This window comes from Panthera leo, chromosome B1 (genome assembly GCF_018350215.1).
Source record: "Panthera leo isolate Ple1 chromosome B1, P.leo_Ple1_pat1.1, whole genome shotgun sequence".
Classification (NCBI taxonomy): Eukaryota; Metazoa; Chordata; class Mammalia; order Carnivora; family Felidae; genus Panthera; species Panthera leo.
Window position 1 is genome coordinate 66,851,089 of NC_056682.1, and position 21,926 is coordinate 66,873,014.

Sequence of the window (21,926 nt, forward strand, 5' to 3'; positions counted from 1 at the left end):
TTTTATTTTTTCAAATTAATGGCTCAGCTCATCCCATGATTAAATTAACATGATAATTAATATATCTTTCTTTTGAGTTTTGTTTCTCTTATTCCTCTTCAAATATAAAAACATTTAAAAATTTTTAATGTTTATTTATTTTTGAGAGGGAGAGAGACAGAGCAAGAGAGGGGCAGAGAGAGAGGGAGGCTCAGAATCGGAAGCAGGCTCCAGGCTCTGAGCTGTCAGCACAGAGCCCAATGCATGGCTTGAACCCACGAATCTGACCTGAAGTCAGACGCTCAACCGACTGAGTCACCCAGGTACCCCAAATATAAAAACATTCCAAAGGGATGTATTCATTCCAAAAGTGTTAAGTATATTTTTAACCACCAGACCAGGAAAGCCCTAGTAAGAACTCAATACCTTCTACTAGTAGAACCATGTATTATCTGCTGTCATTTCCATAATGTCCATATTGTGTCATTAGTGTATGCTGGTTTCTCACTGACTAGGGCATTCATTCTATAATTGCTTTTCCAAATCCCTTCATAAACCAGAAAAATGGCTATACTTGGTCTTCCAAGTTAACAACCCTTTATTTTCCATTTAATATTAATAGTAGCAGTTCCTAAATTGTTAACAAGTTAAAACACACACACACACACACACGCACACACACACACACACACACAAAACTAAGGTATATGAATGTAGGAGACAGTCATAGAAAGGATGATAGGCTTCTAGACTCAGTCCTACGCTTAGAGACTCAATCTGATCTTCACATTCCACTATGGCAGCATAGAAGCAAACCTGTTCCAAGAAAGCTTGCTGTCAAATTTTAAATGGTGTTATTTATCAGTAAAGATGACAGAAAGCGGAACACTGTTTGCTCTGTTTCAATTAATAAATGATATCAAAGGAGCAAACAGGAATTTTCTGGACTGATGAACATGTTCCATAACTTGACTGTATTAAGGTGGTTACATGAGTGTGTACTTCTGTCAAAAGTCTTACACACTTTGAATGAGCTTTTTGGTGTGTAATTTATACCTAAATGGGGTTGATTTACTTAAATAAAAGAAAAGTATAGACACATTTAAGATTCATTTATTATTAAGATTGACTGGTACTTGGAAATACTGTGTTCATGTCCAAGCAGGAGAAATGGCATATTGCAATGAATTATGTCTATGATCATATCCAAATTTAAATTCCCTAAATCCATTGGTTCCTCCGTTATTTGACTTGTGTGTTACTATTTTATTGGTGATATAGTTACATTAATGATAAATATGATTATTACTATTATTTGAATTATTAAATGCTATTAAATATTACATGGCATATTTAATTATCTGAAAATTCTTATTTTAGATTTTATTTCAAAGTTCACATGGAAAAACATATCTCCCCTATGTCTACTAGAAATGTTTATCCTACACAAAGAGGATAAATTACTCCTTTTCTAAGTTTATCTGCTTAACTGTATCTTCTATTTTTACTCCCAAACTCTGATTTCCACCTAAAGATTTTTTTCATACATTACCACAAAATGTGTATGGAAGGGGCCAAAAAATCTTCAATATTTTCTTTAGATCTTCTACTCTTTTGTAATTCTTCCTCTATAGCAATTTGGTGTCTTTATTTTTGTTTTAGCCATAGCATAACTGTCATGTAAGTGGCATCTTTTGCCTATCATTAGGGAGCCAAATTCTGAACACTTCTGCCCACTGTATCCTATTATAAGAGTCATCAAGAAAAACACAACACAGTCACGCTTTATTCTCCTGGAGAACAGACAGGGCTTCAGTACTGGGTATCAGTCCCCCGTGGCTACAGATCCCTTCCAGGGGCAACTGACAGGGACACACCCCTGTTGTGATGCAGAATAAAGACCCCCATTGTTTCCCATTAGGAGACAGATATAACCATCCAGTTGGCCAGGTGCCGTATGACATGCACAGGTAAGCAGAACAAAAGAATACACTGAATCTGAAACAAGGGAAGACTGTCCTACACAAGGTGATAATCCCAGCATAGGCTGTGAGAATTCTATCTCTTGGTAAGGAAGTGTTGTTCCAGGCCCAAGCCACATTCTCATGTAGCCCAGTGAGCATTAAAAGACTCCATGCAGAGATATTAGCTAAAGTTCTGGTGGTAATCATATTGCAATATACAAATATATCAAATCAACACATTGTATAACTTAAATTTGCATGCTATATGTCAAGTATATCTCAATAAAATATTTTTTAAAAAGGGTTTTTAAAAAATTGCCGGGACCACTATCTTATACAATACACAAAAATTAACTCAAAATGAATTAAAGATTTGAATGTAATACCTGAAACCATAAAACTCTTAGAAAAAAAAAAAGTGGTAAGCTCTTTGACATCTTGGAGATGATTTTTTGGATGTGACATCAAAAGCAAAGGCAAAAACAAAAATAAACATGTGGGACTTTAGCAAACTCAAAACCTTCTACACAGCAGAGGAAATCAATAGAATTAAAAGGCAACCTACTGAATGGGAGAAAATATATGCCAATCATAGATATGATAAGGAATTAATATCCAACTATATAAAGAACTCACACCTATCAATAGCAAAAAAAAATCCGATTAAAAAAATGGGCAAAAGATCTGATAGACGTTTTTTTTTCCCCCCCAAAGGAGACATACAGATAGCCAATAGCTACATGAAAAGATTCTCAATGTCACTAATCATCAGGGAAATCCAAATCAAAACTACGAGATATCACCTCACACTTGTTAAAATGGTTATTATCAAAAAAGATAAGAAATAAGGTTGGCAAAGATGTGGGTAAAGGAAACGCTTATGTACTGTTGGGAGTGTAAACTGGTGCAGCCACTATGGGAAGCAGTATGGAAGTTCCTCAAAAATATAAAAATATAACTACTATATGATCGAGCAATTAGATTTCTGGATAGTTGCCCAAACAAAAACACTAATTCAAAAAGATATATGCATTTAGTGCACTGCACTATTTATAATGGTCAAGATATGGAAACAACCTAAGTGTCCAGCGATGAATGAATGAATGAATGAATGAATGAAGAAGATGTGGTGTGTGTACACGTGTACACACATGAATATTATTCAGCCATAAAAAAAAAGAATGAAATTTTAATTTGCAATACCTTGAGGCCATTATGCTAAGTGAAACAAATTAAACAGAGAAGGACAAAGATCATATGATCTCACTTATGTGTGCAATCCAAAAGAAACAAACAAACAAAACCAAACTCACAGAACAGAGAACAGATTAGAGGTTGTTTTCATAGTGTTCAAATCTGTATTTTTGTAGGTAGAGAAGTAATTTTAACACTAATCACTGATAAATATTATATTAAAAAAAAAAAGAAAAAGAAAAGAGAGAGAGAGAACAGATTGGTAGGTACCAAGGTAGGGAGTGGGGTGGGGTGAAATGAGCGAAAGGGTCAAAAGGTACAAACTTCCAGTTATGAAATAAGTAAGTCATGGGAATGTAATGAAAATCATGGTGATTATAGTAAAGATATTGGATTGTATAGCGGAAAGTTACTCAGAGAGTAAATCTTAAAAGTTCTCATCATAAGAAAAATAAATGTTTTTTAATTATGTGTGGTAATGGATGTTAACTAGACTTATTGTGGTGATCATTTCACAATATATACAAATATAGAATCATTTTTATGTTATATAAACTCAGTAAAAAAAAAAAAAGTTAAAGAATTTCGTGGACAAAAGATTGCCTTTCCCAACTATATGGTCACTATATGCTTGATTCAGTATGAATTCAGATATTAAAGTATATTTATTAAATCAAACAAAAAATGTAAAAGTTATTTTAAGTTAAAAATGAAGTTTATTTTTTAATATATTTAGATTTTTTCACTATTTATTCTAGATAGCAGTCTTTTGTCACAATATTTTCTCCCAGTATTTGGTTTGTCTTTTTATTTTCTTAAGTCTCTTACTATTCATCTTTACTTATTTGACAATGTTGTACAATGTCCTTTATTTTTCACACAGCTGACTTTCTTTCCAGTTCCCAAATGACCTTTCCACCTAAAAGTATTTATCCTTTTACAATTCTTCCAAGTCATCACAATAAACTTCTTTAATAAAAAAGATTCAGACCTTTAAAGCCCAAGTACAGTTGCTTTTCCTGGCTAGAATTTTATGTAACTGCTATTTAACTGTTCTCCTTTCTGGTCAAATATTTCATCATTAGTCGTCATTTTGCTCCCATTTTCTCCTTAGTACTTATCCCTGCAACAGTATTTACATTTGCTATGTTTTTAATAATATATTCAATTAATCTATAAATTTTCTATATCTTATATTCATAGATTTATTCAGAGCCTCAAATTTTCCATTTCAACACCATAATTTTGACTCCCTGGTTTCATTCCTTCTAATAAGATTGTTTCAAGCCACGTATAATGCAGATTCTTCAAACAGTCCAACTTGGAGAAAAAAAATTCTACCAATAATAAATAATAATCCTCTTACAATAAGCCTTGTCCCTGAAACTGGTGAAAATTTAACTCATACTCTAAAGTGCTTTCCCAGCCATTTCTGAGTTCAGAGTTGGGGGCATAAGTTTTGGATATGATTTGATTTATTATTTAAAATCTACTTGTGTTCTGCCTAAACTACCTTTCTTTATTGACCTTGACTGCAGAGGTACCCAGTAAGATGAAATTTTGAGAATCCACCTTCCTTATTAAATACAGTTTCGCTTGTGTATAAGGTGAAAGGCTTAAGGTCATGAACCCTACTTCTTATAGCTTCCTAACTTCTTTGTGCCATTTCCTCATACTTGCTGCCACCTTCTGCTGCTGAAGGTGCTATTGGAAGCCAGAACTAGCAATTAGTCTTCCTGTAAAACACAGTTTTATTCCAATGCAGTCTTACACTGTGTCTCATTATTTGTTTTCGGATTATTTGTTTGTTTGTTTGTTTGTTTGTTTGTTTTAAGATAATATTTTAAAATGTCGTACACAGACTCTTGTCTACAGTTGTCACATTACAAACACTAAAGGTCAGTAGCAAATATCTTTTCCCATTCCGTTGGTTGCCTTTTAGTTTTGTTGGTTGTTTCCTTTGCTGTGCAGAAGCTTTTTATCTTCATAAGGTCCCAGTTATTCATTTTTGCTTTTAATTCCCTTGCCTTTGGGGATGTGTCGAGTAAGAGATTGCTACGGCTGAGGTCAGAGAGGTCTTTTCCTGCTTTCTCCTCAAGGGTTTTGATGGTTTCCTGTCTCACATTCAGGTCCTTTATCCATTTTGAGTTTATTTTTGTGAATGGTGTGAGAAAGTGGTCTAGTTTCAACCTTCTGCATGTTGCTGTCCAGTTCTCCCAGCACCATTTGTTAAAGAGACTGTCTTTTTTTTCCATTGGATGTTCTTTCCTGCTTTGTCAAAGAGTAGTTGGCCATACGTTTGTGGGTCTAGTTCTGGGGTTTCTATTCTATTCCATTGGTTTATGTGTCTGTTTTTGTGCCAATACCATGCTGTCTTGATGATGACAGCTTTGTAGTAGAGGCTAAAGTCTGGGATTGTGATGCCTCCTGCTTTGGTCTTCTTCTTCAAAATTACTTTGCTATTCGGGGCCTTTTGTGGTTCCATATGAATTTTAGGATTGCTTGTTCTAGTTTCGAGAAGAATGCTGGTGCAATTTTGATTGGGATTGCATTGAATGTGTAGATAGCTTTGGGTAGTATTGACATTTTGACAATATTTATTCTTCCAATCCGTGAGCAGGGAATGTCTTTCCATTTCTTTATATCTTCTTCAATTACCTTCATAAGCTTTCTATAGTTTTCAGCATACAGACCTTTTACATTTTTGGTTAGATTTATTCCTAGGTATTTTATGCTTCTTGGTGCAATTGTGAATGGGATCAGTTTCTTTATTTGTCTTTCTGTTGCTTCATTGCTAGTGTATAAGAATGCAAATACAAATCAAAACCACACTCAGATATCACCTCACGCCAGTCAGAGTGGCCAAAATGAACAAATCAGGAGACTATAGGTGCTGGAGAGGATGTGGAGAAACGGGAACCCTCTTGCACTGTTGGTGGGAATGCAAATTGGTGCAGCCACTCTGGAAAGCAGTGTGGAGGTTCCTCAGAAAATTAAAAATAGACCTACCCTATGACCCAGCAATAGCACTGCTAGGAATTTACCCAAGGGATACAGGAGTACTGATGCATAGGGGCACTTGTACCCCAATGTTTATAGCAGCACTCTCAACAATAGCCAGATTATGGAAAGAGCCTAAATGTCCATCAACTGATGAATGGATAAAGAAATTGTGGTTTATATACACAATGGAATACTACGTGGCAGTGAGAAAGAATGAAATATGGCCTTTTGTAGCAACGTGGATGGAACTGGAGAGTGTGATGCTAAGTGAAATAAGCCATACAGAGAAAGACAGATACCATATGGTTTCACTCCTATGTGGATCCTGAGAAACTTAACAGAAACCCATGGGGGAGGGGAAGGAAAAAAAAAAAAAAAGAGGTTAGAGTGGGAGAGAGCCAAAGCATAAGAGACTGTTAAAAACTGAGAACAAACTGAGGGTTGATGGGGGGTGGGAGGGAGGGGAGGGTGGGTGATGGGTATTGAGGAGGGCACCTTTTGGGATGAGCACTGGGTGTTGTATGGAAACCAATTTGACAATAAATTTCATATATTGGAAAAAAAATAAAAAAAATAAAGGTCAGTAGCTTAATTCTGGGTACCTCTAGGTGCAAAGAAATACTCATCATTCATCTGTTTTAAAATTAGAAATTTTTCCTGGTGCATTATTTTCTCCCTTTTATTCCAGCTTTTATCTTTACTCTTTTTCTCTGTTCCATTATTTTATATGCCTCATTTATTTAATGACATTTCATATCATATATTGATACACTTTTCTGGTGTATAAAAATAAATGTATCTACTTGGCATTTATATCTGTCTTTGGTTACTTAAAAGTTATTTGAAAACAAAGGGTTATCTAGAGATCGTTTTTAAAAATAAATCCTTTCTGGGGCGCCTGGGTGGCTCAGTTGGTCTAGCGTCCAACTTCGGCTCAGGTCATGATCTCGAGGTCTTTGACTTCCAGCCCGGCGTGGGGCTCTGTGCTGACAGCTCAGAGCCTGGAGCCTGCTTCGGATTCTGTGTCTCCCTCTCTCCCTGCCCCTCCCCCGCTCATGCTCTGTCTCTCTCTTTCTGTCAAAAATAAACAAACATTAAAAAATATATAAAAAATAAAAATAAATTAAAAAATAAATCCTTTCCTGGGCACCTGGATGGCTCAGTTGGTTAAGTGTCTGACTACGGCTCAGGTCATGATCCAGTGGTTCATGGCTTGGACCCCCATGTTGGGTTCTGTGCTGACAGATCAAAGCCTAGAGCCTCCTTCGTATTCTATGTCTCTCTCTCTCTCTCTCTCTCTCTTTCCCTCCCCGCCTCGTTCTCTCACAAATAAACAAAACAAAAATAAACAAACATTAAATAAATGTTTAAATAAATGTCAAAAATAAATAAACATTAAAATTTTTAAAAAATAAAAATAAAAAATAAAAATAAATACTTTCCAATAATTCATGACATATTTTCAATGACTATTTTAAGTGGACAAAAGAAAATATTTTTAAATTTATTATAAGAGGGCACATTCAGTTTATTAATTTTAAGTGATTCATTTACTGATCTGATAAAACACTACTTTCTTTCAATGCAGTATCTCACTTTGGTATTTTACCTAAAAACCTCCTGATTCTAGGCATCAAAATGATTCTTCAGGAAAAGTTACACTTTCTCAGTGAGTATCAATGCCATGTTCATTATCACACTGGCTGTAATAGGCACTTAAGCAATCATTTAACATACATAAGCCTCAGCTTCCTCATTTGTGAAATGATTACATAAGGATCCACCTCAGAAAGTTCCTATAAAATGAAATAAATTTCTGTTTGTAAGTTACTTTGAATATGTTGACACACACAGCAAGCTGAATAAATGATAGCTATCATTAGTGTCATGGAGATCTCCAAAAAGGGTAATACATAACTATTAGAGAAAAGCCTACAGATTCTAAGTGAAGTAAACAAGTCCTATTTTTCATTGTAAGGTGGCAAATTGCAGAAGAGTAGTTTCCTCTTGGGGGATCACATGGGCTATTATCAGGGAGGGATACACAGGAGACTTCTACAATGATAATAATATTGTTTCTTCTATTGGGGTTTTATGAGTGCTTAATTTGTAATTATTTGTTAAAATGCACACATAACTGGCAAGGTACTTTCTACAGGAATATTTCACAGTAAAATGAATATATATATAAACAATGTATGTTTATTACATATGTGTATACATTATTGTATATATTTTATTTTATTACATTATATACTATTTATATATTATGTATGTTATATTACACTATATATATATACATACTTCTTAGTGATTGAAGTTTGCATAATAACATATAAGCTATTTATAGAAATTATATTGATACCATTAGTTTAAAATACATTTTATTGAAAATATTTGAAAATCAAGGAATAAAAAATATATATAAAAAATCTATTAACCGATTTGCAGAAATTTCAGGCATTCATAATAAGTACTCTCAATCATTCTCATATTAGTCAGTGACCTATGTATCAGGTAAAGGTTAAGTTTCAGTGGTACAATAAAACAAATTATGGTTAATTCAACATAAAAGAATAAGTAGTCTATTAAAATAAAATTCAATTAATGTAAAATTTTAAAAATAAAAATAGTATGCAGAACCCAAATGATGGAGGAGAAAATGGAGCTATATTTTTCCAATTGTATGGCACATCACCTCAGTGATATTTACTACCTGACAAAACTATTGCGTACCCTTTAAGCTTCAGTCATCTAAAATTTGTAATGTGCAGTTCAAGTGGCTATCTAATTGTTTAGCCTAGTTAGCAAGTCATTTCTGCTATAGAACTGTATTTGCCAAAATAACATGTAATTTTTAACTCATATGCTATATTCCATCATTTTGTTCTCTTTAGGTAATTAAACTCAATTTTAGACTGCATTAGAATTAAATTATGTTAGTAATTATAGTACAATGATAAAACCTCAGGCTATTGATCCAAGGATATTTGTGCGTTCTTTTATTCAGTGCACTGTTTGAAACATGATTTATTACTGCCTTAGGCTAGTGTTGATAAAATGAAAGATCTGAACTTAGGATATCCATTAAGCCTCTTTGGGGACCGAGAAGATGTCTTCAATCCTTGTCCTCAGATCATAGTTAAACACACTAATGAAGGAAATCAATTCTCTTCTCATGTTAATTTAAATGAGTGTTTTTCAAATAGCAGTGAAGAAGGGAGAAACAAAGAAAATAATAGTAAAAGATAATGAAGAGGAAGAGAAAGAAAGAAAAAGGAGAAAGAAAAAAAGAAGTGAAGGAGAAATCAAGAAAGAGGAAGAGGGGCATAAACAGATGATTCAGAAGTAGAAACCACAAAAGAAGGAGTAAGAGCATGAGAAGGAGGAGGAGAGAGAGAGAGGAAGGGAGAAGAGGGAGGGAAGAGATGCACAAGCAAGGAAAGGAGAAGGAGAAACCTACACTTTTTTTTTCTTATGAGAGCAGTACACTCAATTTAAAAGCATTTTGGAATTTCTTTCAGGCTAATCAAAGTGCTACTAATTTTTTGGACAATGATTTTTCTAGCTAATTAATTAATGCCTATAAATGGCCATTTAAATTTAGTTCAAAATACCATTTTTCAAGTGCCATGCACATTTCCAAATAAAGATAAAATCTGAAAAACTGTTTCTGATAATTTATTTTCATAATAGCCAAATCATCTCTTGATTTTATGCTTGTTTTTATTCATCTGTTGTTATTGGTTGATTATATTTTATAGCTCAAAATTTATCAAAACTTGTACTTCTGTAAAAATATCCACAAATACCTAAATTATTATTTTTGTTTCATACAATCCTTACTAGATGCCAGTCACTGAAGTTTACTGTACAATGTGAGCTCATGAATACCCAGACACTTGGGTATTCAGTGACTTGAAATCAGACACAATGCCTAAGAGGTAATAGTCACTCAATTAATATGTGTTGAATGAAGGAATGAATGCAAGGAAAGAAGAAAATGAAGAAGATATATGAGCTCTATATTTTTTAACCAATGGGGTACAGCATATTTAGTAGATATTATTTTGGTAGATATATCGTCAAAATAGTGATTTTATAAGATCACTATTATTTTTAGGTATATTATAAGCTTTAAAGATATGCATCAAACTCTTAAAAATGAAGATAGAGAAAATAAGAATTACAGAAACTGAATGTCACCTAACCCAAACATTTTTCTAATGTGAAATGACTTAGAATCTGTGATTTCACAGTTCTCATCATTGTTAATTAATTTCAGGCAATGAATAAACAGAAATATGTAGATACTGAAATGTTCAGTTGGCAAGTCAAAGTGCTGCACATTCTGTACGAACTCACAAAATCAGTGAGCTATTAAAACAGTCTGAATCATTATGTAAACTATTGCCACTGACATAACAGTGTTTGCTGCAGGCTGTCTTTGCCCTACTTGTAAGTATAAAATTACTTTTCAGATCATCAGTATTTTTTAAGAAAGAAGAGCATGTTTATATTGCTTTCTTCCCCACAACAGACTACTTAAATGAAGGTGCCAGTGATTAATATTTTATTTAGCCCACTGTCCTTGCAAACCATTAAGCTTAACCCCAGTAGCCTTTTCTACTCCTTAGAAAGTTATGAGCTCATTAAATGTCATACTTAATCAATGGCATTCCTAATCAGTGATATTTGTAAATACAGAGACCACAAATTATTACAATGCTCAATTTTGATTTTTTTCATTAACATCGCTTAATACTTCAAGTAAAAAAATTAAAAAATTGTATAAATTAATATGAAACAAGTTGTCATCTACTTTTGCTTTTACTCTTTGGCCTAAGATAAAAAGTCATACAAATTATCCTTGCTTTCCATTCTGCTGGGTGATGAGCAATTCTCCTTGATAAGGAGAACAGACCAATAAAACAAAAAACTAATTTTCAAAAGCTCTACCTCCCTAAGACTATTCTTCCTCCTTTGTACCTAGCTTTACTATGTTTACTTAGCTACTTAGGTTGCTTAGTTACTTTGTTATGGTCACCACCTAAAATTTTGGACTTCTTATCCTAGACTGCAGATTTTAAAAGGTGTCAATATGGACAAAATATAGAGAAGGGAATAGAAACACCCTTTGCCATTGTTGCCTTGTTAAGTTTTCCCTATTTACCACAAGCTGTATAATACATAGTGTGTGCGTGTGTGGACATCACTCTTATTAACGAAGGGGATTATAACATGAGGAAATGCATCACTGAGGAACATAGTCCAACACATCACACAGGAGTCTCATGCGGGTGGGGTGCCCAGTTCATTATGTAGTTCCCTGTCCTTCAGATTGCCTCTCATTCTCCATGACTTATTAATCTAAACATCTTCATGTGAACCAGCAATCACCCTTTGCTATTGCTAAAGTATATCCAATTAGCATAGTCATAATTTGTTTGAAAACCATATCTGCTACCAGTGGACTCACCACCAGAGGTCTGAGTCCTTCAGTGTGGAATAAAACATCATAGGAGCAGAGGTTAAGAAGGAAAATCAGTCCCTCAGAAGAGTCCAGATGAGTAACTCTTAGAAAAATGCATACTCATGATTTTTTTTTTTTTAAATTAGGAGCCCTTTACTGCCTTTATTAAGTTAGGCTTATCTGGGGAGTATCCCAAGGGTGAGTCTTGAGAACATTTTTACTTACTTTTTCTGTGCCTAATTAAGTAACTTCTTTGGTCAGGGGATATATTAAGTTGTCTAAGTATAACTGCAGATCAAAGCCACAGTGTAGACCATTTCCACCTGCAATCAAATTGATATTTTAATCAAGGAATGACCACATTATTTCTCAATTGTTTCAAACTGGAGGGAGAAGGTGTCTGTCTAGCTGTCACACCTCTGACCCCAAATCAGAAAGTGTATACTCACGACACTGAAGAGGAAAGTCAAAGAAAACAACTATGCCCCAAAGAGGGCATGACCTATGTGGGAAAAGTAAATTCAGATAGGAAATGAACAGTAGCACATTATGAAATAAAACACCAAGGAGGCATAAAATTACCACAAAAACTAGGTAGAATAAGATGAGTTATAGATATTTTTGATTGCCTTTAAAGGAGCATCATCATAATTTAACAGAAATATGACAAGGATATGCTGTAGACTAGGGAAAAGATGATATGTGGAGGAAGAGTTAGGTGCAGAAAGGGGTACAAATTTGAATTCTCAACATACAGTTTGTATTCAGTTTTGTTTTGAACCATATGCATGTATTATATGGAACATTTAATATCACATTTAAATGAAAAAAAGGGTTAAACAACATCAATCCATCAAAATGAATCTATATTTACATGACATAGATAGCAATGGATGCTCCCCATTTGTAGGCTAGCTTATTTAATTTCCTTGCACTTACAGAAATAATTCTGTCTGTGTGTCTTTGCTTATGTTTATTCTTTTCTATTCTTTCCACCTTTTAAAGCATTTCCTGGAAGATGAATCCTTATTCAAAAAGTAACCAATATGGTTACCAATATGGTCCATAATGGTGACACTTTTTAAAATTATCTTTCACAATACCTATGACCAATGCATATGCTACTTGTTGTAATCAGTATTTTCCATGCATAACTTTATTTTTCTAAAATAAATTGCAATTAAGAATATTTGATCTTCTCTTGGATATAACATAACTTTAAATACAGGGAATGTCTAACATATGCAGATGAGTGGACCAGAGATATAGAAATAGAAGGGGCAATCAATTGTCATTGATTTTGAAAGTAAAAAGAACCTGAGATTCAAGGAATGTCATATGCAACATCTTTTAGTTTTGTTTGTTTTCTGCACTTTTCAAAAGTTTCTCAGAGCAATGTTTGAATAATTACTTTTCAAGGTTGTAAGTCCCTCAATCTCATGTTTTCCTACAAAAATGGTTCTATCAGAGAGACCATTACAAATTACTTATTGGTAATGGGAATGTTAACCATAGTTTGAATACCATTTAGAAAGCTCCTCAGACATTAAAGTAATTTCACCCTGCCTTTTAAGATAATTTGGTAAGATTTCCTACTTTCCACTGGTTAGATTTATTCTTTTTTTTTTTTTTTACATAATTCAAGATCAGTTTCAAATTACTAGTCACTAGTAGAACCCTCAAAAACTGCTGATTATAACAGACACAGTAAACAGATGGCATCACAGTGATACACTTAGTATTGCTTCAATGGAATGTAGGAATAGTTTTTGGTCAACTATAAACAAACATGTTTGTTAAGCTCATTGACACTAGGTACGTCTCCCTTAAAAACAGACTTTTTTTCCTAAATTATTTTTCTCTAATTTTGTCTATGTGTTAAAACAAAGGAAAAAAAAACTTTATTATAGGAGCAGCTATGCGTTTAACAGATATCAATTTGTGTAGTGTAGGCTCAGTGTTGTTTTTATTTTGGACTGCATTTGATGACTAACATTTTAGTGAGAAATCAGATAATAAATTTTAATGATTCTTTGTGAGTCTTATACTGGCTATGGGTAGAATTAAACATATCCAGGATTTGTAATGAAGCCTGATGGGAAAAATGTATTATTATATTTCCAATTCACTGTTCCTAAGGCAAGCCCAAGGCTTACATATTTCCATGGGTAGAAAGTGATAATATCTTGCTATTTGCAGCAGTTGTGATGTTGTAGCTCACCACAAGGACCATGTACACACACACACGCGCACACACACACACATACACAAACAGAAAAGCATGATTTGTTAAAAGAAGAAATTTATGTTAAAATAAGATATTTTCAGTTCTTAGGTATTATTGTCTTGATGTCATCAAAAGGTTATATGTCTAGTTTATGTCATTCTGGTTCTTTCTTCAACCAATGATTTTATTTATTTTATGAGAACATAGATTACTTTAAATCTCACTATCACCCAAATGTATTATATTTCCTAAAAACAGTGTGCCATAATTAGACTTTGGTAATTATGTAAATTAAGTATGTAAATAATGAGGGTTAGTACACAAGAAAAAGATCAAAGCAGCATAAGACTATCTGCATTGTGAGGGATATTTCATTCTGCACAAGCTACATAAATTTGTGTAATACATTTGTTGTTTATTACCAACTACATATACTTATGTACATTATAGTCAAAATCTATTTATCCCTTAAAACATAACTAAAGTTCATAATACTTGGTTGCTTTTCAGCCAGCTATTTTTATAACTGAATAACTACTTATTAAGAAATTAGAAACCAGGGGCGCCTGGGTGGCTCGGTTACTCATCCGACTCTTGACTTTGGCTCAGGTCATAATCTCATGGTGCATGAGATCAAGCCCTGTGTCTGGGTCCATGCTGACAGTGCAGAGCCTGCTTGGGTCTACCTCTCTCTCTCCCTCTCTCTGCCCCTCTCCGGTGCTCTTTCTTTCTTTCGCTCTCTCTCAAAATAAATAAACTTATAAAAAAATAAATAAAAATAAAAATAAACAGCAATGTACTATCATGATATAAGTGCTAAGAGGTCAGAGATACAGATGACATTGTGATATCATAGGTCATACAAGAATTGACTTATTGTATCAACCATGTTTGTACTGAAATCTCTCTTGTTTTTATTGGTGAGTCATGTTTGAATTTTAGGATTCTGTTTAGGGTAACTCTTTGCTTATAGAGTTGTTGCTTTTTGTTAATTTTTGGTCTCTGTTCCACATTTGGTCTACTGTTTCATAGAAACAAGAGCTCAAAACTATTAGAGTGACTTCAAATGTAGACATCATTTGGTGAGATATTGAGTAAAAAATGATTTAAGTAAAAGATAATTATCATTTTCACAGTTTTATACATGTCACAAAACATTATACATACATTATATAAATTTCTAGCATACAGTGTACTGTGGGAGGATCACATGAGAATTTTCTACTATGGGATAAGAAAGACATGACAATGATTACAACGTAGCATATGTGTTCTGCTTCCAGTTCTTGAATTGTGTGGAATTATCTCCAATCTAGAATGCAGAACTTATATCATAGTATCTGCTGTTCTAGAAAGGGAATGAAAACACAAAATTCTTTCAGATGGTGTAACAAAATACCTAAATATATTTAGATCAGATATCTTGATCAAATAGATTGGCATTATCATTCTTGAATTTATTATAAGAAATTGATCACTTTAACTTCTCAAAATCTTGCTGTCATGATTTATAAAATGAAGATGGTAATTCTTCACAGAATTTAGGTTAACATAGTAGATAAGATAAAAAGGTAGAGATACTAATCATATTATAAGCACATTTAAATATACATGTAGTATACATTTTAGAGAAATAAACACAAAATAGAAATTTGCAACAAATAACTATTATTAAGAAATTTAAATAAATGGAAACCTTAGATAAATATTAATGTCACTAATTAAATGAATTGGCAAGGTATACACATAAATTTAAATTATTTAGTGATGTAATGTGAAATTGGGTTAGCTGTTAATTGATCAAGTTTGTATTATCTGTTTTCAATGATGTGTTCAACATTTTCTAGAACAGCACTTCTTTAAGTATGTAGGCCTGTTATGATCTTCATTTGGAATATTTGTTAAAGTGTAGATTCCTGTGCTTCAGGCCATACTTAAAGAATCAGATTCTCTAAGGGTGGAACCCTAAAATTTGCATTTATACCAAACATGCCAGTTCATTCTTGTATATATTAATCATTGGAAAGCATTTAAATGCTATAGACTTAAGAACTCTAGCAGAACCATTTATAGTAGATGTTTTTCAAAAAGATAAAATGGAAGCATTCTTGGTTACATCTCTACAAATATTAAACAAATTAAGTTCAAAGAATGTTAACTTATTTTTAACTACTCAATATCCATTTCTACTTCCTCTTAAAAGCACACTGACGTCCTTAAAGGAATGGTTTGCTCCCCTTTGGATTTAGTCTACTGCATATATAAAATGTGACTGAAGTTAGAATAGTCATATGCCTCCTTTTTAATTTGAATCTTGAGCTGAAAAGAACAGCAAAGAAACTGAAGATGTTTAGGACCTTTACCTTTCTGGTGTTGGCATTCGGACATGATGGTTTCTGTTATGACACTCGATACTGTAGCGTCCCCACTTCTCAGCCTCTACAGCTAAATAGGGCATTTATCATTTTCAAATCTGTTCTGTTTATCAAGTTGGTAAGAACTTAATACATTTTACTTAGACAACATCAATTTCTGTTACTTATAGCCCCAAACAACCAAATAATAAGAGGAAAATAAATTAATGACAGATGTTCCTATAAGAAATTGATATGGCCAGGACAATATGAAGTATTTTTGAAGAATGCAGCTGAAGGCAGTGAAGCTCTATTCAAACTCAGAAAAATATCCTGGCCATGCTTTACCCTATGACAAAACAACTAAGTAAGTTATTGCTGGTGGTCTCTTGGGTATGCCAGGAAGGTCAGGCTCTGGGGGAATCACAGAATATTATATTATTAACAGTATGCAGCAGTCAAGAAATATGGGATGGTGTGACTTTTTATTAAGATACTTAAGAAGAGTGAGAAATGCCACTTTCTGAATTCTCATTTCAAGGAATGATCTGAAACTCAGGGATTTTCTATGCCTATGTTGAAAGAATCTCTTATATATGTTTTTACACACAAGGCTATGATAGCCAAAAAATAATCTTCGAGTTGGCTGAATTATATTATCAATTCAATTCGTATCTTACTATCCTCTAATATAAAACTTGGGAGCATTGATAGAAGAGGAAGTACTCTGTCATTAGGTTGGAGCTACATGACAGGGTTTGAAGAATTCAGAGCATCCCTAAACTTGAATAACTCTGAAGGCTCCAGATGCTCCTCCCTTATCAAATGAAGCAGCTCTTCCATCTTATAAGAAAATTTCCTTCTCGTTTGAATATAATTTACTCCCTTGCCATCAAACTGAAAAAAATTCTCTTGTAGTTGAAAGTCAATCATATACTGTGACCTCCTACCAATGACATTGGACAAGTATAGAAAGTCCCCTTTCATGAGGAATCAGTATCATAATGGTATTTTATCAAGTGTCTAATGAGATTGATGGTTGTAAAATAGACTTTACCAACAATCAAAATCCAATCAGTTCTTCTATTTTTTCTGAAATATTTATCTTCTCAGCATTCTTAAATCTATTACAAATTAGGATGTGGCTAGGCCCCAAGTACCATCCCATATCCATCCCAAACTCTTGCTTTTAGTGGATTTGTAGTATTTCAACTTGGCTAGGCTTCCCTACAAGGGGGGGGGGGGGACTACCTTTCCTCAGCCATGTCTGGATACAGTGGAATACAAAAAGCCATTTTGTGTACGCTTTGGAATGCAGAAGTGAAGCAGTAATATTGGACAGAAGAACAAGACGCTGTTGCAGCTCACACGTATGTCTCTTATTTGCTATATCACTTTGTGGATGTAAAGAAGACTGTTATGGTTCCAACACAAGTTGATATAGAGTCGTTCTTTTATTTGGATATTCTCTAAGTGACCTTTAGCCATTGGCATGAGTCATTGCACACTGAATAAAACAGGACATTAAAATTTTCCCGGGCACATGAAGACACTGGCTTGGGGCAAAATAATTCCATGATACCAAGAATGCCATTATGGCTCACTAATAAGAGAGAGGATTTGATTGAGGAACTCAGGTAATGAATTTTTGTATGTTTGTTGTTTTTTTTTTTTATCTTATTCCTCTTCTTGCACCTTGATGCAGTTATTGATCTTGCCTGTAATTGATTTTTTCCCTCCATTTTGTTAAAGAGAAAATAATTGAAGTAGTTTTCTTTTACCCATCATGGGATATATTTTAACCTTACTATTTTATCTCATGGATAAATCAACACCTCTGCATGGTGTTAGAATACAATACACATTGACTTTTTACCTATTAATGCCATTCTTGGAAAGTTGGAAATACTGTACCAAGTACACTATGTGACTTGTTAAGGCACATGCGTAGCAAATTATGTGTCTATATTATTTACAAACATACATAGACATAAATCCCATGTAATAAAAGAGCCTGCTATATTGTGTAGTTTGGGGGATTCTGTGGCTTAAGTAATATGGAATTACTCCTCTAAAGCAAAGAACACATCGCTGAATTTATACTCCCTAATACTAAGTAGGAGATTGCAATATGGTCTTTCAATTATGAAGGCAAAAATTGTCATAGTTGGCTATCCAATTTTCACTCATTTCCTATATCTTCCCAAACCTGTTAGCTTTACAGAGGACTCAGATCAAGAAAGGATGTTCCAGGTGGACCAAGAGTACTATTGCTAAATATCTATGATCATCCAACGGGCATTAAAATGTCTCTGGGACTTGCTTTGTAGACCATAGCAAGTCATACTAGGATAATCATAGTATAGACCTCAGAGTTTTAAGAGCAAAGATTTTTCCTCTAAATAATGAAAAAGTCTCATTTTAAGAAAGAACTCTTGCTATTAACCTGTGATGGATATTGAAAAACCAGCCAAGTTTTTTTTTTGTTTTTTTTTTTTTTTTTTTTTTAGAAAAGTAGGAAATTTACCTGTCTACAATGAGTTTAACATTATCTAATATGACTGGCCATATAAATATAAATGCCCAAAAAGCATTCTATTGTCAAGTGGAAGAGTTATACATAAGCTAAGACCTAAACAGATTTTGAAAGTCTGAGCGAATTTCAAAAATAGTTTCCTCAACTTCCAACATGTCTCTTTTTTCTTGTCATTCTACTGTTTCTTCTTCAACCTATATCTAAGGCCTCATGTGAGGTTTTGTGACTATTAACAGAAAAGAATCCCCAGCATTTCATGGCATTAGATCCTGGCTTAATGAGGACCCAGAATGACTATGGAGAAGGAAAATTTCACACTGGCAGAACTTCAACAACTATATCACCTTTCCTATTGTGTCTGAAAGGAAAAATAACAAGAATAGATCTATGTCAGTTAACAGCAGGGAGCAAAGTATTGTCCTGAAAGATGGCAGGTATACTTGTCTATTATGAGGCTCATTAATAGCATCCAGTTTGGAGAAGACCTTTTATACCTTTATACTGGGAAACCACTACCTTCACGCATATCAGTTAGCCACAAAGGACTTCACCAATTAAGTGAATATGATGGCATTGTTGCTGGTTATGTAAGAGTTCAAAAACATGTTCTATTCACCAAAGTTAAATTGGTTACAAACCCTGCTAAGTACCCAATCTTCCAGCAACAACCACTAACTCGTAGCTACCAGTAGCATGAAAAAATAAGTAAATAAAACTAGGCAAACAACCTGTTGTTTACTACCAGTTTTAAAGCAAAAAGACAATGATTGATACTCTGATTTTGGATTTTTTTTCCTCACATAGGACATTTTCCTTTTGTTAAGAACCCCATTTCTTGGAAGTCTAAGATAAAATGTGAAAGATAGCATCATCACTCTACATTTTATGTAACATTATGCTCCTGAGACCCAAATCATTTCTGCTCGGGCTACAAAATTTTATAGATTTTTGTTTGCTTTGTTATAGAGAAACAGCTGTTGCAGCTGTTAATTACAGCCCTCTCTCCTTTTCGGAACCAATTATGTGCCCATGATGGTTGGATAAAGAAAGATTAGAATTATAGCCACCAGGCTATATTCATAATTGCCATCCCATTTTGAAAACTGTGGATCATTTTTTGATTAATTGCATTGTTCTGACTATTCCATCCTTTAGGAAAATTTCCTACTCTTGTACTCCCCAATTTCTTATGTAAACAGAGTTATTAAATACTGTTAAATCTTTTCAATCTACTCTAAACTTTAGCAAATTTCCTAAATGTCTAGGAATCCCAAGTAAGGCTCTAGCTGGTAACCCTTAATACAGAGAAGAATTTGATGTGCTCGTTCCATATGAAAGTAACCAGAAAATCCAATATTTTCCAATTTCTTATAAAAATACATTTTCAAATCTCAATAAGTACCTGACATCAATCTATTAAATAAATATTTATTAAGCACTTATTTACAGTAGGAATATTCTAGACTTTGGGACTATGCTCAAAAATGGAATTAAACATATAATTTTTTATAGAACAAAAAAAGTTTGAAATTTTTAAAGATTAATGTGGAGAAGCAAAGTAAGAATGAAGTCTAATGAAGTTATGGAAGTTTGCATCACAATATCTATTCCAATCTTCTTCTGTTGTGACTCCCATTTCTTGTGGAGAGGAGAAAGCTAAATCAAAAGTTCTTCACTTTCAGTTGTTGATCCAAGTGTAATTCAGGTTCCACATCAGATGCAATCACATGACACTCAAAATTTGAACTGAGATAAAACACTTGCACAATATCCCATTCATCAATGTGGAGTAGAGCAAATGTGGCATAGGTCTGGAGCTAAAATCAATCTCTGAGGCTTGCTGATTTAGCAGAAATGGCTTTTTTTGTTTGTTTAAATAAAATACTGACCCTTATTTTTATCTATGTAGTTACGTTGACTGTTGTTTATGGTCTTTTTAAAAAAATTACTGAAGTACAGTTGACATATAATGTTACATCAGTTTCTGCTGTACACCACAGTGATTCAACAATTCTATACATTACTCAACACTCATCACAGTAAGTTACCATCCATTTCCATACAATGTTATTGCATTATTACTGACTATATTGTCTGTGCTCTACTTTTCATCTCTGTGACTTACTTATTTTATAACTAAAAGTTTGTACCCAATGCTCTCCACCTACTTCACACATCTCCCCACCGAACCCTGAAGCTATAGTGTAAACTTTCTGATTTTGCAATTGAGGTGATGCTTTTCTGGAACCAGTACCTATAGCTAATTTAGCATACCAGATTAAGGCAGTCCTTATTTATATACATACTAAAAAAGATGCCTCCTGATTTTACTAGCAGCTTCCTGATCATGAGGAGAAGCACTTCCTTTAGCAGCTTGATTCTGAAGTATAGCTTTGAGATTCTAGAATCTCATCCTACGGTTTTCTATTCAGCATCTTCATAGTTGTATAAGCAATCTGGCATGCTGTAATACATCCTTTTTATTCAAATTATCTAGAGTGGAACTCACCCTTTGCATCAGAATATTGACCAATACAAACTCCAAAAAGATTATACAGAACACATAAAATGATGGTTTTTAAGGGCTTTTTTTTTACAGTAAATCAAGTAATTGAGTTGAATAATAATTAATCCTGATAACGCATCTCTTATTGTGATTTCTCTCTTTTTCAGTCCTATTCATTTTCTACTTCTGTCATTTGTTGACTTGCTGTTTAGAAGAAAGGTAAGAATAGACTCTACATTCAGCTACCTCTGTGAAGAAATGTTCTTTTGAATGCAATGACATATATCTAATTTGCATTGTTTTACTTCTCTTCAGTATGATGCAATGATGTTACTTCAAATCAAACTCATTTTCCACTTTATTTTCAAGTGTACATTCTTCCTTTTTTCTTTTATTTAAAAAAATCCTTACCACTAAAATTCCTTCCTTTTTGTCTTCATTCCCCTTTTCTTCCCTTTTGAAAAACTGCATTTTTAATATGTTAGCATTCTTTGCTCTTACAAAATTTTTGATAACTTTTATTTTTGTAAGATAAAATATGTGACGTTAAGACTTTTTCCATGTTTCTTTTCTTGTAAAACACCTTGTCTGCTTATTGTCTGTCAATACGATACAAATGAAACTCCCAGATTATTGAAATCAACCTTTTAAGAAAATGAATTCACAAAACTGAATTAACTTTAACATATT

The 21,926-nt window shown here is 33.5% G+C and overlaps 1 long non-coding RNA gene across 2 annotated transcripts in view; it reads right to left on the minus strand.

The window, feature by feature from the left end:
* The window catches only part of LOC122217744, a 198,308-nt gene that overhangs the window by 167,500 nt on the left and 8,882 nt on the right, over positions 1–21,926 (minus strand). The window contains exon 2 of one of the 2 annotated variants that reach the window (XR_006201653.1): positions 11,839–11,936. The exons of the other annotated variant lie outside the window; for it this stretch is intronic. This is a non-coding gene — a long non-coding RNA (uncharacterized LOC122217744). The remainder of the gene's footprint in view (positions 1–11,838; positions 11,937–21,926) is intronic. 2 annotated transcript variants of the gene reach the window in all.